This window comes from Bos indicus x Bos taurus, chromosome 10 (genome assembly GCF_003369695.1).
Source record: "Bos indicus x Bos taurus breed Angus x Brahman F1 hybrid chromosome 10, Bos_hybrid_MaternalHap_v2.0, whole genome shotgun sequence".
Lineage (NCBI taxonomy): Eukaryota > Metazoa > Chordata > Mammalia > Artiodactyla > Bovidae > Bos > Bos indicus x Bos taurus.
In genome coordinates this window covers 55175927-55194422 of record NC_040085.1, presented here as the reverse complement: position 1 = coordinate 55194422, position 18496 = coordinate 55175927, and the positions used below count along the sequence as shown (strand labels likewise).

Here is an 18496-nt window from a genome sequence, read left to right as displayed (position 1 = left end):
CGTTAGCAAGTTGTTATGACCAAAATGTACACTCAGATGATGGTGAGTCTGACATAAAGGGCCTCCTCCACTCCACAGGAGAAAACTGAGCTTATTCTCACCACAGCTCAAACCCAAGAAGACCCAGCAACTAATACTGAAAAATTGCTTTATAATAAGGAGTCCTATATTCACCTTCATTGTCTCTTTCCCTTGGGTTTTCAAGGTTGGTTTTCAGCACTGTACTGTTGATTTCTAACCAAAAAGGATGGATGGGACTTTACTGTCTGGGAATATTTCACAGTGTTATCTTTAGCAAAATCCCCTGTGGTGTTGTGAATAAAAAGCTTCATAGCATCTCATCGCTAAAAACAATTAAATACAAAAGAATCCAACAGTAGAAGTTTAAAAGGATCGGGAGAGAATTAAACTTCAAGGTGGTCTCAAATGGAACCTTATTGACTAAGTTACTGCTACAAGCCATTGAGCTTTCATGTAATTTCACAGAAGAAAAGAAAATCAATAGCAAATTTCCTCCTTTGCTTATTTTTCTGTCCTTACTATATATTGCACTTCCTGAGAGAAAAGCACCACTAAAAGAGGTAGTTGCTCCTTAATGGAAGTGGTGAATGCACTGGCGCCCTCCTCTCCAGAAATGCAGTTGTAACTAAGAGCTTTTGTCTCTGGGACTCAGCATTCAGAACCACCCGAGCTTTCACTTGGCGTAATCTGAACCTTTGCCTGTGGCTTTCAACACACATATTAAACTTTTCACAAAGCAAATGGAAATCTCTAAGCTCCTTCCGGATCCACTGGACATCATCATTAAATTAGCACACACACACATATTACTACAGTTTTTATATATATATTAGATTTCATGAAAATATTTTCTATGTTTTGATTTTCAAAGGAAGGGAGATGCAGAGAAAGGAATGCAGATCCATTAAAAATAAATATGCATCAGATAGACAAAAAAAAGAGATCTATATATAGCTCTATACATGTAGTAGTGCAGAGCTATGTACTCAACATAATTATCTGCAACAAATGGATAAAGCAGCTTTTTGATTTAGCATATTTATTGTTTCTCCAGGATTCCAACCTTGTTCTCTGGAGTCAAACAAGACAACTTTGAGAGTTGGGCTCTTTTGTTTGCTTGGCTGGCTGATGGTTTGAGTTATCTTAATGTTAGTCAGTAATCGATGAGACACATCTAATTGATCTGAAGCAGCCTACAGCGTTGCCTGAGTAACTAGACCTGCGCCCTTGTTGTTGGTATTTAACAAAGAGGGATTATGGGAAAGGTGTTCTTAGATCCTGTACTCCGTGAGAGCCAGCTGGGGTCCTTTGGTCTAAAAAGCTCCCTGTAAATGGGTTGAAATAAAAGTATAAACAAAAGTGGACACTGATGTTGCCAAGTATAATAGCAGTTATTATTAGAAGTAGTAACTTTTATAAGTTTTATGAAGTGCTTTCCCAGGCACTGTTTTCTTGATTCTTGTTCCAACTGTCAATAACATCTAACAAAATGTAAAGTTGTGAATTTGGATAAAGGGAATACTTAATAGGATGAGCAGCCCTCAAGAAGAGTTTGGAAGGGTGAGTTTGGAATTGGGAAAATTCAGACAGAGGGGAGAGCAGGTGTGAAGATACTCAAACATAAATAATTACAACACGTGGGGAGCTACAGTACTTTGATATTGCAGGAGGACAAAGTGTAGTAGAAACAAGAATGAGTAAGAGCTAAGAGATGGGATTAGAGTCTGAAAACGTTTTCTGAATAAAGCCAGATAGTAAATATTTTAGACTTTGTTCTTTTTTTTTTTTAAACTTTACATAATTGTATTAGTTTTGCCAAATATCAAAATGAATCCGCCACAGGTATACATGTTGAACTCAGCCATTGGAACTTAACAGCAGCAGTAGACAACATGCAAACAGATGAACACAGCTGTGTTCCAATAACTTTATTTCTAAAAACAGTTAGCTGGCCATATTCAGCCAAGGACCATAATTTGCCAACTTCCTGATTAGATAATTCACCTGAAAGGGGTTAGAAATAATTCAGTTTTAAAAGCAGGAAAATGTTAACATTCAGTATAATTTTAGAACTAAAAATTGAAACAACTGTAAGATACTTGCTCCACTCTCATTAATTTCACAAACAGAAAGAAAATTACAAAGCCAGTATTGACAGAAAAAAGGGAATAATTCCACTTCAGGTATATTTATCCACCACTGGTGGCCTTACTTAGTATTAATATAAAAGATGACAAATGTCATAATATTTATCAGAGTTTTTGACAAGGAAGGAAGAATTTGTATTGAAACAGCACTGAGTAGTTATGTAAAAGAAACATTCATTTTAGAGTAAAAAAAATAACCCCAACAAAACAAATCAGCATAAATATTGCCACTTGCAATGTTAAATATTAGGACTGTAGAAATATGGAGGGAATCTACATAAATTAGTGGGAAAAAAGAACCTGGAATAGCATATGCACATTGGTAGCAGCTATATAAAATTAATTCTGTATAAACAGGGACATAGAAAAAAGCATTAAAGAGTAACTTGGCTTAGAGGGTTTTTTTATGTGTGTGATTTGCTGTTTCCTGTTTTTTATTCTATTGATGTTTAGATGTAAACAGTGTTTTGTTTTTCTTCATCGTTCAGTTGATTATAATCTTTTAAAATATTCAAAAGAACGCAAGTTAGTTCCTCAGCAGGAGTTTTGCTCCTGTATTGTGGAGATGTGAGGGCATGTCAACAATGTCCCTATGGAGTGACACAGCCTGTCTCTCTTTTGCCAACAACTGCAGAGGTCAGAGAGTGTTCATGTTACAGATAATAACAGACTTTTATTTCTCTTGTTCCCCTCCCAGCTTATCCTTTAATGCCTCCATCTTTATAGCCACTAAGACCAGATTTTTCTTTTCAGTGTATTGGGTAGACTTGCTGATTTTCACTCTCCAAAGTTTCACAAAGAAAAAACTCTTGCCCAGATTTAGCAATGCTTTCACATTAGAAATCCCTATCTTTAGATTTCTAGCAAGGAGTTTAAGTTTTAATGAAGAGGCATCCTATTTATATGTCAGGTTCAGCACTAAGCACCTTATGGACATCAACTCATTTAGTCTTAATAATATTATTTCAAGGTAAGTATTTTATCCCCATTTTACAAATGAGGAAATTAAAGTTCAAAGAATTTTAATAACTGCCTCTAAATAATTCAGCAGATAGTGGGAGAGACAGAATTCAAATCCAAGTCTGACTTAGAAACCCAGACTCACCATTGGAGGCACCATATTACCAGGTGCATGAAAAGGGGGGAGTTCTAGGCTTTAGGGACTGGGAGGAGAAGTATATGGTCCTTTCTCTGCTCGCTCCCCACATAGACAGGGGTTCCTTGATGCAGTATGGCTGTGGTAACCCACCAAGGGAATGAGGCAAGGTGATGGCAGTCAGCTCTGGGGAAGGCTCATGAGGATGTCCCAGGCCCGTGCTGTCCCAGCCCTTTGCTTTCCATACACTGGCTTATTATCTCCTTAGGGATAACAACAGCATCCAGAGCCTGGCCCTCGGAGGAAGAACACACGTGTGTGCAAAGCACACTCACTCAGAACTTTAAAGTCAGCTGAGACACCAGATGCTTCACAGGTTCAGAAAATCTCTTAATATACAACTCAAAAGAAAAAAGCAGAAACTTGTGCTTATGAACAGGCTTTTACAAAATAGTTATACTGTACACCCACATCCATAGCATTAGTCACAATAGCTAAACCATGGAAACAACCCAAGTATCCATCGACAGATGAATGGATAAGCAAAATGTGGTACATACGTACAATGGAATATTATTCAGCCTTACAAAGAAAGGAAATTCTGACACATGCTACAACATGATGAATGTTGAGGACATTATGAAAAGTTAAATAAGACAGTCACAAATGCAGATACTGCATGACTCCACTTACTTGCAGTAGTCAAAATCATGCAAAGGAGAATGGTGATTGCCAGGGGCTGGGGAAGAACGGGGAGTTATTGTTTAATAGATACAGAGCTTTAGACTTACAAGAGGAAAAGAATTATTGGAATGGATGGTGATGATGGTTGTACATCAGTGTGAATGTACTTAATACCACTGAACTATACATTTTAAAATGGTAATCACAATGGTAAGTTTTATGTTATGTGATTTTATCATAATAGACAAAAAGAACTGCCAAAAATACAGTAATTAATTAATTTTTTTTTTTACTTTAGACTAAAGTGGAAGTGAGAAATAGAATTAACGGACTAGATCTGATAGACAGAGTGCCTGATGAACCATGGACAGAGGTTCGTGACATTGTACAGGAGGCAGGAATCAAGACCATCCCCAAGAAAAAGAAATGCAAAAAAGCAAAATGGATGTCTGAGGAGGCCTTACAAACAGCTGTGAAAAGAAGGGAAGCGAAAAGCAAAGGAGAAAAGGAAAGATATACCCATTTGAATGCAGAGTTCCAAAGAATAGCAAGGAGAGATAAGAAAGTCTTCCTCAATGATCAGTGCAAAGAAATAGAGGAAAACAATAGAATGGGAAAAACTAGAGATCTCTTCAAGAAAATTAGAGATACCAAGGGAACATTTCATGCAAAGATGGGCTCAATACAGGACAGAAATGGTAGGGATCTAACAAAAGCAGACGATATTAAGAAGAGGTGGCAAGAACACACAGAAGAACTGTACAAAAAAGATCTTCACGACCCAGATAATCACGATGGTGTGATCACTCACCTAAAGCCAGACATCCTGGAATGTGAAGTCAAGTGGGCCTTAGGAAGCATCACTACCAACAAAGCTAGTGGAGGTAACAGAATTCCAATTGAGCTATTTCAAATCCTGGAAGATGATGCTGTAAAAGTGCTGCACTCAATATACCAGCAAATTTGAAAAACTCAGCAGTGGCCACAGGACTGGAAAAGGTCAGTTTTCATTCCAATCCCAAAGAAAGGCAATGCCAAAGAATGCTCAAACTACCACACAACTGCACTCATCTCACACGCTAGTAAAGTAATGCTCAAAATTCTCCAAGCCAAACTTCAGCAATATGTGAACTATGAACTTCCAGATGTTCAAGCTGGTTTTAGAAAAGGCAGCGGAACAAGAGATCAAATTACCAACATCCAGTGGATCATCGAAAAAGCAAGAGAGTTCCAGAAAAACATCTATTTCTGCTTTATTGACTGTGCCAAAGCTTTTGACTGCGTGGATCACAATAAACTGTGGAAAATTCTGAAAGAGATGGGAATACCAGACCACCTGACCTGCCTCTTGAGAAACCTGAATGCAGGTCAGGACACAACAGTTAAAACTGGACATGTAGCAACAGACTGGTTACAACTAGAAAAAAGAGTACGTCAAGGCTATATACTGTCACCCTGCTTATTTAATTTATAGGCAGAGTACATCATGAGAAACACTGGGCTGGATGAAGCATAAGATGGAATCAAGATTGCCAGGAGAAATCTCAATAACCTCAGATATGCAGATGACACCACCCTTATGGCAGACAGTGAAAAAGAATTAAAGAGCCTCTTGATGAAAGTGAAAGAGGAGAGTGAAAAAGTTGGCTTAAAGCTCAACATTCAGAAAACTAAGATCATAGTATCTGGTCCTATCACTCCATGGCAAATAGATGGGGAAACAGTGGAAACAGTGTCAGACTTTATTTTTCTGGGCTCCAAAATCACTGCAGGTGGTGATTGCAGCCATGAAATTAAAAGACGCTTACTCCTTGGAAGGAAAGTTATGAACAACCTAAACAGCATGTTAAAAAGCAGAGACATTACTTTGTCAACAAAGGTCCATCTAGTCAAGGCTATGGTTTTTCCAGTGGTCATGTATGGATGTGAGAGTTGGACTGTGAAGAAAGCTGAGCGCCAAAGAATTGATGCTTTTGAACTGTGGTGTTGGAGAAGATTCTTGAGAGTCCCTTGGACTGTGAGGAGATCCAACCAGTCCATCCTAAAGGAGATCAGTCCAGGGTGTTCATTGGTAGGACTGATTTTGAAGCTGCGATTCCAATACTTTGGCCACCTGATGCTAAGAGCTGACATTTGAAAAGACCTTGATGCTGGGAAAGATTGAGGGCAGTAAGAGAAGGGGACGACGGATGATGAGATGGTTGGATGGCATCACCGATCAACGGACATGGGTTTGGACATGGGACTCCAGGAGTTGGTGATGGACAGGGAGGCCTGGCGTGCTGCAGTTCATTTGTTTGCAAAGAGTTGGACACGACTGAGCGACTGAACTGAACTGAACTGAACTGAAAGAGGATCAATAGATCTCTCTCCAACAAAGGCCTATTTGCGCAAATACTCTTTTTAATTCTAATGGGTCCAATGCCCCAACTCTCGCCCCTCAGCATTACCCCTAGAAAACCATCTGTGGGCCTCTTGGGAACCCACAGACCTCAGGTTAAAAACCACTGCTTTAAACCACTCCAACTGTTTTCTTTGCTTACATCAGTATTAATGAATCTGAAACCCCAGTCAGAGAAAGCACATATGTGCTTGGTTTCCTTGCCTTTCTTCTCAAAGATCTTTTCTTCCCCTTAGACTGGGACCAAGAGATTAACTGTAACATTTTCAAGAACAAATAGTACTTTCAATGCTTTTTGGCGTTCTTGCCACACCCTGCAACCTAAAGCACTGACTTTACACATGCTGAGGAAAAAGAAAACAGAGATCCCGAGGCAGGGATTCCTCCCAAGATGACGGTGCCACCACCCAAGCTGCCCAAGCAGCCTGCATTTCTGCATAACCCCTTGGAAGCTGACAACCATGGGACACTCTCCAGCAAGCAAACATTCAGCAAACGTCCTCTCTTAGAGGAGCAGGACTTTTCAGAGTTTAAATGGCTAAAGATTTCCATCCTGGGAGCCTGTACTAGAAAGAGAGAGAGAGAGACCCAGAGAACCAACAGTGGTCACTTTGTTTATTGTTTTGCCACATGAGAGAGAAGGGGAGAAGCAGGCTGATGTAAGAGAATGAGAATGCAGTTGAAGATTTGCTTTTAAGCATATAAAATCCTGCCTACGCCATAAGACCGAAAAAAGATATTTTGTCTGTTTTAACAGAGCCCAAACGTCACCCAAACAAAGCTACCTTTCTTCATCAACCCCTGGCCGCTACAGTACTTAAGTTATAATTTTTCCATGTCTTTAACCCTTAAACAGTTAAGCTCCTCTGGAAGCAATGCTGCCCAATCATTGTGTATTTTTGTTTTTGTTTTTTTTTAATTTGGAAGGCAATATCCTAATCCAAGACAAAGTGGAGTGTTTAAGGGAGGGTGGGAGCCTGTGAGACAGATTGTTTCTAGTGAATGTCAAAATGCAGTTCTTCAGTAAATAGGAAAGCCAGAAAATGTGTCACATGAAACCAGGCAAATGGCCCAGGAAAGCAACTCTCCCCATCTCCACACACACACACACACACACACACATACAGTTCCTTTTTGTCCAAACCAATAGAAATGAGAATAACTTTTATTCCCTGAAAGAGCCTTTCCAAAAAAAGAATTCAAAAATATGTAAGTAGAACAAAGTCACAGGGGATTTTCCCTTACTTTTCATTTCCAACATGAATCTTTAAATGAATCAGTTAATAATGTGCAGGGACAAGTTGTCACCTGAATGTCTCAAACCGCCTTCCTATTGATGAATGTGAGGATTGTAATTCAGACTCCACATCGTGTTAGTTTTATGTTGTTCCAATTGTTCTAGGGAAACTAGTACCTGCTTTTTTGAAATCTTTACCTTCAGAACATCAAAGCTCAGTGATCTATGTGTTCAATTTTGTTCAGCTTGGTGAAATTAAAGACCTCCAAGAATATATGCAAGCCTCAGACAGGACACTTTAGAACATGAGCCTGCCTCCGTGGCGATAAGCACACAATGAGTGCAGTCAATGGCCCTAGACCAGCAGAAAATGGAAAACTTCAAACTCCCTTTGTGTTACTATCAAGGGCATTGCCCATGCACTCTGGGACGGTTGATGCTGCCCATAAAATATATCCTTTCATTTTGGAAACAGGCACTTTGGGGCCCAGGATGGTCAAATCAAACCTTTTAGGAATGCCCACAGCATTTACTCTCACATGGACTTATCTCACCACTCTGTTCAACCTGAATTCTATTCAAAATCTGATTATAAAGTACATTTGCAATTCTACCCAGCCCAAGCCACCACAGAACACAGGTTGTTCTGTCTATTTTGTGATTCTGCCCTTTGGCTCTGATGCAAAGGTTAACCCATGAATTGTACTTTAATGAAGTTGAAAGACCATTCTGTCTCCACGGTAGCACCTCCCTTGCAAGTCTCCCCGCAGTAAACAGAAATGAAGTCCTGATCTTCTCCTATCCCCACAATGGTTTCTCATAAAATGATCACATGTTTCAAAATGCAACGTGGCTTCTACACCTTCAAATACAAAATGAGATATGGGGTTGATTTCACACAAAACACACTGGAATTGGTAAATCCAAAAGACTGTCCTCCTTTACTTTGGAATAAACTAAAACCATTCTGTTTTAGACAAAATATTCTAAATTATTATTAAGGCATATCTTTTGAGGTTAAAAAGTATACTGATCATATAGTGTGGTCACTTAAGAATTTTTTTAATGAATTTAAAAAAAAAAACAGATTCAACATAATCACCCACCTTTATTCATCATATTTCACTCCAAATGACGCTTATCTACTTCCAAAAATAGGCCTATCTTCATAAAAGGAAAATTTGGTGCCATTTAAGATACTTAATACAGTTTGCCATAAAGGTATGTATAATGTTGAGCAAGACAATAATGGGTAATATGAGTGTATAACTCCCACCACTGTTTAAAAAAAATAACTTCCAGTGTTTTATGGGCTATTTGGTATATACACTACAGATTTTATCTGGCAAGTCCAGTTTTCAAAAATGTGTGTGTGTGCCTCTAGAAGGAATCAGTAACTGGTCTAGCCAGTTGGGTCCACTGGTGGGACAACTTTGGCCTGCATATTAGCTAAGAATTCACTGAGATAACCATTTAGGTAAGTGGTGATCAAACTTTCAAGTTCTTAAAAATTAACTGGCTTGCTGGTTAAAAATGCAGATTCCTGGGACTGTTCTTGGGATTTTGATTTTATAGGTCTGCAGGTTAACAGCCTCCCCAGTGATTCTAAAGCAGATCAGCTCAAGGACCACACAGTAGACCAGAACTTCTACTTGAACGCACTGCACAGGGTGCCTGGTTCTGTGCTCTACAGCTTCACCCAGATGGCTGTGTTAGTGGACGTTAAGGAATTAGGTCACTTTCTCCAGGCAGCTATGATGGGGAAGGCTACGCACTTAATTATGTTCCATTTGGGGGGAAATCTGTATTCAATTTAGTCAATGTGCTAGGATAGATATTTAGTATAATCGTCTCCTCTCCCCTCTGTCCTCTTTATCTCTGCTCTTCTCACAGGAAAGGCTTTCATCAGAAGGTATCTGAAGACCCTGAATATCTTTGTTCCCATGATCCCCTGCACACATGGGTGGTGATAAGTGACCTGCATTCTGTCCCGTATCTGGCAGCCTGGATGTTGAGAGGTCTAGACCATATGCCCCTCGAAATATATTCATGTTCTAGGCAGTGGTTTGCAACCGTGGCTGCACACTGGGGAAACACCGGGGAGCTTTAACAAATCCTGATGACTGGGTGTCATCTCCAGACATTCTGATTTAGTGGGTGAGGGTGGACTTGAGGATTGGGAGTTTTAAAAGCTCCCTCAAGTGTTTCCAATAGAGCTGAGTCAGATTGAGAACCTCTTCATAGCAGTAATCACCATGCCTTTTTTTGTCCAGGGCCAGAGAGTAAAAACTGCTAGGCTTTGTGAGCCATATAGACTGTCACAACAACACAACTCTGCCTATGCAGCTGAAAAAGCAGCCACCGACAACACGTAAGTGAATGGGCATGCTTGAGTGCCAAAAACACTTACGGACACAAATGTGAATTCCATATAACTTTCACAAGTCACAAAATATTTGTCTTTTGATCCCCCACCCCCAATCATTTTTAAAAAGTCAAAAACCATTCTTGGCTCAAAATATGGCAAAATCAAAATTAGGTAGCAGGTGGTTTGCTGAGCCTTCTTCTGGAGCTAACCAGAAATGAATGTAAGAGGCCATGGGATCACAATCAGCTATTAGCTTGTATGTGGCAAAAAACCTATTAAAACACAACCTTTTAATCATCACAGACAGATTGTTTATACGTACTTGACCTTGGTCTAGCTCAGTATGTTGGTACAGGAAGCAGCTGGGTCTTAGATGAGTTTTCTACTACATAAACACAAGGGTTATGGAACTGCTTTTACATACTGTTAATTATGACCTTCCACTCTTTGTCTCTCCTACCAGCATTCAATGACAGCAAAAGAGACACTGATGTATAGAACAGTCTTTTGGACTCTGTGGGAGAGGGAGAGGGTGGGATGATTTGGGAGAATGGCATTGAAACATGTATAATATCATATATGAAACGAGTCGCCAGTCCAGGTTCAATGCACAATACTGGATGCTTGGGGCTGGTGCACTGGGATGACCCAGAGGCATGGTATGGGGAGGGAGGAGGGAGGAGGGTCCAGGATGGGGAACACATGTATACCTGGGGCGGATTCATTTTGATATATGGCAAAACCAATACAATATTGTAAAGTTAAAAAATTAAATTAAATTAAAATATATTTAAAAAAAAAAAGAAAGGAGAGGGAAACCGAAATCCTTCTTCTTTTTGTATCAACTAAGTTTCATTAAGTGACATGATATCTTGTACATGATACAGAAGAAAGTGCTTGGGGGAGATACATAAATAAACAAAAGTGTAAAATTACTATAAATGTTAACAGGGGGAAAAGTGGAGGGTTCTAATTTATCTACAACTCCTCTATGATAATAAAAAAAGGCTGGTTGAGTGGGCTCTGCAATCAACAGCCAGAATTCAAAATTTACCAGTCTCCTATAATCTCTGTGATATTGAACACATTTTTAAAGCTTTCTATGTCTCAGTTTCTTAAATTTATAAAGTGGGAATAATGATAGTGCTTAGAACAATGCCTCAAAAATGTTATCCATAATTATTGCTTTATCCTTAAAATGTCTATCTGCTTTGAGAACTGGTTCTAAACTGCTTTTTACAATGTCTAGTACCCAACAGCACACTCTCTGGTTATAACTGGAATTATACAGAAAACATGTTGTAGAAGAGGCCCAATTATGTCTGTTATACATACCGCAACAGATGGTCCAGGTTTCTATAAAGGCAGAATGCCTACTTGATTTTCTTTAGATGCCTCCATGGCACCTAGTGGGCTGCCTTGGACATCCTGAATGTTCAGTATGTAAATGTTTAGACAGCTCTATGGCACTGAAACAAAGTATGATCCTTGTCCCCTTGTATAACCCAGATCCCCCTTCAGAACAGAAGTACTCATTACCCTGGTTGTGGGAATGTTCGCTGCTCATGTCTCACAGCTGAGCTCCTTCCCCAGAACTTGTCTCTCTTTTAGTTACCTTTTAGTTACCATAAACATGTCCCTCCCAAGAGGCATGACAAATGACATGACATGACATGACAAATCAATACGGTGTTCAAAGGCCTGGTCTCCGCACCCAGGAGATATGCTGAGGGCTTTGTTGAGACAGCATCACTATTCAACACTGCCACCATGTCAAACCTGCAACCCTCACTCCCCTATGTGTTGATCTTAAGAATTCTCCCAGTATACCTTTTGCATTTAACTCTCCATCTCAGCATCTGTTTCTAGATCCATAAGTCCTGCTAATGAGCTGCTGCCAGAATTATGCTCCTTTACTTTGGCATAAACATTGAACTAGAAGATATCTTCCCTTTTTAAAATATTGGCATTGTCAGAGCTAATAGTGAACTATCCTTTTTTGTTCAAACATGCATGCACACTCACATTTTCCTAGAGGAGGTGCAGCTCTCATAAGCTCCAACTCATGTTTAAGTAAATGGGTCAGAACCTGCATTTGCTCCATTAGGCATTTCACAGTTTTCCTAAGGAGAATCCTGATAAGAAATGGAACAAATCTGACTGGCAAAGGGAGAGACTGCCAACTGTCTAGCATTTCCTTTGACCACAAAGCCTTCTTTTTATCAAAGAAAAGTCAGGCTGAGATTACTTTTTAATGAATTTTTAGTGCTTTCCATCTAGCTCACTTCCTAAAAGCAACTGCATCTTTGATTTTTCTGGATATATGGTATCTTGAATCCAGGCCAAATTCCATACACTAGGCTTCCAGGGAGAACCTCAAGGCCCAAAGATGATGGATGATGGAGCCCTTGTGATTGACTGCCCCACTAAAAAAGGATAGAGACTCAATCCCTTCTTAGCCAGACGCACTCTGAGGCCCACGCTAAGCTTTCTCAGGAGGCTCCTATGCAACCGCAGTACTGGTGTTTCTAAGAGCAATGGTACAAAGGCCTATTTTACTTGCATTGTTAAATGATTCAGACCAGGAAATGACCAGTGTATCCATCAAAATCAAAATTAGAAACCCAGTTTCTTGGTCCTAGAGACATTTGCACAGAATATACTGGAATATGCTTGGGGTATTACAAACATTCAGTACTGACTTTTAAAGGAAACCAAAAAGGGCCAAAAAGGGAGATACCAGAATATATTCTCAACTGGCTCTGCACAGTAAAGAAGGCTTGAGGGAAAAAAAATCACCGGAAAAAGTTATTTCATTCAGCAATTGAAGCTAAAAATACTGAGGTCGTCCCCAAATGCATACACTTTAACATTCATGCATTTTAAGCTCTAAATTAATCTGTTTCTCCTCAAACACTTGAGGCGATCCACTGAAATCCATACTTAGATATGGACAGATAGCTAACTAGTCTCACTTAGATCAGGTGAAGTGTGTATACTGCCTGTTAGAGGAAGAGTGCATATGTGTTCACATGATAATATATGCACATCTGTAAGTTTCTGTAGATTCATATGGATAAATTAGCAGGTTCTGATTTCAGCTGCAACATGTTTTTAGAAACAATTTCATAAAGTGGATCATATTTTCCATGGAAAAAACATTTTAATTGGAAGTTTCATTCCTGACAAAGGATTTCTCAACAAATCAAATATAGATACTATAAAGAGAATTAACAAAACTAATCACCATTTTATAAACCTCTACAAATACGTAAAACACTAGAATAATGCCCTGCATCCCATAAAAACTGCATAAAATACACAATACCTACACATGTAGCCTCAATGTTTCTTGAAATACACAAACACTGCATCGACATACAGGTCAATTGAATTGTGTTCAAAAATTAATGACATTTCGATTAACAATTCAGAAAACCTTAAATTTTAGTGGAGCATTTGGGGGATGATTTAAATATGTCCAATCTTTTTTTTTAAGGTATTCAAAGAAAGTGATCTATTGTCTTCTTTTCCCTTTGAGGTAGGAATCTATTTTTTACTGCATTTACTACTGGCATTTTACAAGCTACTTTTTCCTCCTCCCAGTAATCGCCCTTCCCAATATACGAGAGCTGGAGAAGGGCACGGCAATCCACTCCATACTCTTGCTTGGAGAATTCCATGGGCAGAGAGGCCAGGCAGGTTGCAGTCTACAGGGTCGCACAGAGTTGGACACGACTGAAGCAACTTAGCACATGCACAAGCACAATACTCACGTGTTACGGAACTTTCATTTTGCCACAACGCAACTCTGTCCTGGCCGAGGCTGACTGGCCCAGCATTGGGCCCCAGTCACCATCCTACCTGGGAATTTGACATCTGGAATTGAGAAAACCAGAGGTAGGGAATCCCTGCAGCCCTGCAGTCCTGACTCTATCCTTATCTGTTTGATTGTCCACTTCTCAGATTCCAGGAGCTGCCTCAATATCCTTTCAGGAAATTCCCCTTTTGGCTTACCTAGGCAGAGTTACTTTCTGCTACTTAAAGCCAAAGACTCTTAATAAATATACCCACGGCAAGGAGATGTACTTAAAATTATTTCTTACACCTTAAAGCTCAGGTCAAAGCAAGTACTATTCATACATAATGACCTAGAAAATGTGTACATTAGATGATAAAAGCATGTTACAAATTAATACACACTATCTAATCTCACCTTAGCTTTCAAACAAATGACTGGAAAAATCTTACACCAAACTACCACTACTAGTTACCTCCAGCAATTTGTTTATTTTTTCTTTAATTTTACCCTATCTCTCAGTTCCCACAATAAGCCAATTTTAGTATTTATAATCAGAAAAATATAGTGAAAAAGAATGTTAGAAATCAGATGTCCCAGAGGCCTGACATCAGCGATGGAGATGGTCATAGCTGAGTTGTTTCCTCACTTAGAAGTGATTTTTAAAAGGTGGGTCAGGCCTGCATTTACTGCCTGCACTGTCCCCCATCATCTTAGTCTATCCACAGCTATAAGAGCAGTTTCTTAGCTTCAAACCAAAACAATGTCACTAGAAAATATTAAGTGCTATAGGGACAGGATTTGGTATAAGGGTTCCTGGGTTTGAGTTCAGGGAAATAGCTGTGTGGTCTGGGGATGGTCCCAAAGACTTCTCTGAGCCTCAGCATCCCCTGCTCAAAATTACAGTACGTTCTTCTCAGGGTGATCATGTGCTTCATAAGAGAGCAAGGCAAGTGAAACAAATATCAGCTACTGTTAACTACTTTCACCTCCTGTCCTGCAGCAGCCCTCTTGGCCAGCAGAGTTTCTGGTTGGGCTTCAAGAAATTAGAACAGACTACATGCACTTTTCCCCAAATTATCTCAGCTGTGGGACCTGCTAGAAACAGGCCTTGACACTTCAGCTGTCCTTCTCTTACTGGCTTTGCACACTTTCAGCAAAACAAACTTAGACAACCTTGAATACTTCAAAAATATAACTCATCTAGTAACCAACGCTTTTTAAAAATTGTTGTAAAACACATATATAGTACACATCCATAAAATTTACCATTTTAATAATTTTTAAGTGTATAGTTCAGTGGCATTAAGTACATTCACATTGTCATGCAATCATCAGCACCACTCATCTCTAGAACTTTTTTTTCACCTTCCCAAACTAAAACTCTGTACCCATGAAGCACTAATCCCCTTTCCCTCTAACCCCTGGCAACTACCAATCTACTTTCTGTCTCTAGATCTGACTACTCTAGGCACTTCATACAAGGGAAATCAGACTACTTTTTTGTCTTTGTCTTTGTATTTGTCTTTTTGCATTTTTCCTTAGCAGAATATCCTCAAGCTTTGCAGTAGGCTGAATGTTTCTATCTCCCCAAAATTTCTATGTTGAAATCCTAACACCCAAAGATGACAGTACTAGTAATTGGGGCCTTTGGGAATCAATTAGGTCATGAGGGTGGGGCCCTCATGATGGAGGTTAATGCTCTTATAAAAGAGGTACCACAGAACCCCCTAGGCCCTCTGCAAGGAAGGATATGATCATTCTGTCATCCAGAAAAAGGCCCTCACCCCACCATGTTGACACCTTGATCTCAGACATCCAATCTCCAGAGCTGTTAGAAATAAACATCTGTTGTTTATAAGCTACTCTATCTGTAGTATTTTGTTACAGAAGCCTGAATGGACTAACACAAGGTTTATTCATGCTATAGCATGTGTAAAAATTTACTTTTTTGCAGCTTTATTGAGATATAATTGACAAATAAAATCATAATATATTTAAAAGTATACAACGTGATAGTTTAATAGCTGTGAATATTGTGAAAGAATTCCCACAATCAAGTTAATGAGCACATCTATCAGCTCACATATTTACCTCTTTTTTTTGGTGAGATTGCTTAAAATCTACTCTGTTGGCAAATTTAAATTGTATTATACAATGCAGTATTAGTCACTGCATTAGTATGCTATAGTCACTATGCTATACATTAGATCATAAAGGCCTTAATCATCTTAAACAAAAGCTTGTTCTTAACCAATAGCTCCCCATTTCCCAGCCTCACGATGCCCCATCCTTTGGTAACCACCATTCTACTCTGTTGCTATGAGTTGGACTTTTTATAAAAAGATTACACACATAAGTGATATCATGCAGTATTCATCTTTCTCTGTCTGACTTATTTCACTTAGCATAATGTCCTCCAATTGCATCCAGGTCATCAAAACCGGCAGGATTTCCTTCTTTTTAAAGGCTAATGTTCCACTGTATGTATATACCATGTTATATACCATGTTTTGTTTATCCATTCATCCATCAATGGATACTTGGGTTGCTTTCATCTTATGAGTCTGTGAATAATGCTGCTATAAGCATAGGTGTACAAACATCCAAGTACCTGCTTTCAATTCTTTTAAATATATACACAGAAGTGGAATTGTTCAATCATAAGATAATTTTATTTTTAATTTTTTAGGAACTGCCATATTGTTTTCCACAGCAGCTGCACCATTTTACATTGCCACCAGCAGTGCATAAGAGTTCCAATTTCTAACAACCTTGTCAACATTTAATTTGTTAAATTAAAAGTTTTTTGTTGTTGTTTGGGGGGTTTCTTCTAAATAACAGCCATTCTAATGAGTGTGAAGTACTATTTCACGGTGGTTTTTATTACATTTCCCTAATGATTAGTTGTGTTAGGCATCTTTTCATGTGCTTATTGTCTATTCGTGTGTCTTCTTTAGAGAAATGTCTATTCAAGTCCTTTGCCCAGTTTTTAATAGGGCTGTTTGGTTTCCTGCTGTTGAATTGTAGGAGTTCTTTATATATTCTGAATATTAATTCCTTATCAGAGATCTGATTTAAGAAATATTTTTCCACTCCATTCTGTGGGTTGCCTTAGTGACTGTGTTTCTTGGTCCTGCTGCTGCTGCTGCTAAGTCGCTTCATTCGTGTCCGACTCTGTGCGACCCCATAGACGGCAGCCCACCAGGCTCCTCCGTCTCTGGGATTCTCCAGGCAAGAACACTGCAGTGGGGTGCCATTCTTGGTCCTACTTGTGCTCAAAGTGCACCTGCGTGTGACATTGTGCTAATGACTGTGAGCAAAAGGAGCCCTTGACTCCCACACCCTCTCTCTGTGTATTTGACTCTGTCATCCTATCAGAATCCTTCTCAATTGCTTGCAAACATTTTTTAAAATTACTGTATCTTTGAAGACTTCTGAAAGGGATGTAATTGGCTATTTCATCTCAGATATCTGAGAAGCGAGATCTCAGTCCTAAAGAGGCTGTGAGGAACCGGGGTCAGCACAGCTTGAAACTAGCAGAAGTTGTCGTTATCCACACGTTCACACACACACATGAAACCTCCACGAGGGTTTCCTGATGTCTACACCTGTGTGAGAGGAAGTACTTCCACTTACATCAGTGCCTGCCAAGGAGGATCTGACTGTCATGTATCACTGTAACTGGTCTCACCAGCTGATAAAGGTCATTAATCTTGACCCTGGGAACCCAGACCCTTGCTGAGGTCTTCACATTCCTTTCTGACCAATGAACAATGAAACTTGCTTTATCCAACCATGTACATTCTGTTCCGGTAACTATTAATTCTTAGCATGACCACTATGAACTAAAACTTTAACACTCTTGATGTTTTTCTCCTTGCCACTGTTCTCAGTAAATGTCTTCACTGGGGGGTGTCCCCTGGTCTGGCAAATTAATAAACTCTTTATCCCCGCTCTGGAGTCTTTACTTTGAGTCCCATGTGGGCTGCAGTCCCACTCCTCACTGCATAGTCTCCTCACAAGTTAACACAAACTCACACACCAGATGCTGGAAATAACTCCAAATTTTACACAGACGTACACATGCTTATCCATGCATAGCTATAATCAATCTCATTCATACATTCCTCAGGAAAATTAAATAAATGCCATCCTGTCTTCAAACAAACAGATATCTGAGTTTAGCCACCCAGCATGCAGATATCTGACCTCTACAGAATATTCTCCCTCCTGACATTCACATTGCTTACAAACCTCATGCACAGGTAAATGTTCATTTCAGCTGCATTTTGGCTCTGCTTTGCCTGTAATGGTTGCTCACACACACACAAGTATACATTTATCTCTGAAAAAGTGCCTTTAATGTCCTGCTGAAGCCAAAGAATCAAAATTTTAAGACAGTGAATTAAATTTGCAGAATCAGTGCTCAGGAGCAATAACATTACAAACAGGAAATTAGTCCAATTACAACATCCTCTGAATTATGATCTCTACTTCCTTGCTGCTTTACTTAGTACCAATCACTCATTATAGCCTGCTTACCATTGACAGTAGTTCCAAAAAATACTACTCTGGGTCTTCTACCCCATGGAATGGAATGTGGCAGATAAATAACCCTTATGATCAGCTAGGGAAAATGAATTAAAGACAAGACCCCAAAAGGAAGCACTCACCACCCACCCTCTAACACCTCCTTTTCCTTCCTCCAGGGGTGGCCATCACAGGAATGAGGCAAAAACC

At 39.4% G+C, this 18496-nt stretch overlaps 1 protein-coding gene across 2 annotated transcripts in view; it reads right to left on the bottom strand.

The window, feature by feature from the left end:
* Positions 1-18496, bottom strand: part of SHC4 (SHC adaptor protein 4) — a 136906-nt gene that overhangs the window by 61157 nt on the left and 57253 nt on the right. The gene's annotated exons all lie outside the window — the stretch shown is intronic.